Source organism: Halyomorpha halys, unplaced genomic scaffold (assembly GCF_000696795.3).
Source record: "Halyomorpha halys isolate HHAL.00 unplaced genomic scaffold, Hhal_1.1 Scaffold916.1, whole genome shotgun sequence".
Taxonomy (NCBI): domain Eukaryota; kingdom Metazoa; phylum Arthropoda; class Insecta; order Hemiptera; family Pentatomidae; genus Halyomorpha; species Halyomorpha halys.
The window spans coordinates 35,817-36,803 of NW_027108073.1; positions in this window are offsets into that span (position 1 = coordinate 35,817).

Sequence of the window (987 nt, forward strand, 5' to 3'; positions counted from 1 at the left end):
CAGGTCGAAACGTCGGCATAAAATAAATAAATATGGTTTTGTTTATTTATGTTGTTCTTTGCTGACCGCACCCCCCGACAAACTTCTTCAAGCATGTACAAATATAATTTTCATATTTTTTGTCTTTATTATGATTTTCCATACTGTTTATTACCATCTTTTTTTAGTTATACTGTTTTTATTTTTAAAATTATGAAGATGGTCAGAGTTGCAGTCAAAAGAGAACAAAAATTAACAACAATTTATTTGCCAACGTTTCGGACCATTTTGTTGAGCTTTATCAGGGCTAAAAAAGGTCCAAAAAAAAAAACTAAAAATAGTTTGACATAATAAGGTACAAAAAGGTAAATTAAGGTAGGGTTAACATTATGTGAAAAGAAAATTATATACAAATAAAAGAAAACAAGAAATAAAATAGTATTAATATAAAATAAACAATAAGAATATAAAAAATTATGCAAACTATTTGATTAAAAGTGAATAGAAGGGGTAATAATGTTTTTATTTTTATTCAAACATGGTTGTTATCTTGTAAACCTGTAGCTCTGAAGAATGCCTGATATTCAGGCCGAAACATTGATGCAATAAGATAACTATTACCTATTAGTGCTCTTCACCCCTGACTGCACCCTCCAGATCATCTCATAATAATAATAATAATAATCCACAGCCAACAATAAACACATCATTAAAAAAAATAATGAAAGTTTATAAAACTATGTTTTATTTTAATTAGAGGTTTTTATGTTAATTATAAAATTACTCATGAGAAGAATATGCAGTTAGACACTAACTAAATCATGTAAAAGTGAGACATCAAAAAATTTTTCTTTAACCGACTTCTAAACTTGGATAATTGAGAATATAATTAAATTCTGATAGTAATAGTTTTCATAAATATCTCATAAAAATAAATCATGAAATTTATAAATAGCAATTTCATGAAACAAAATGACAAAACTAATAGAAAGTGTAGTAATAAGACTG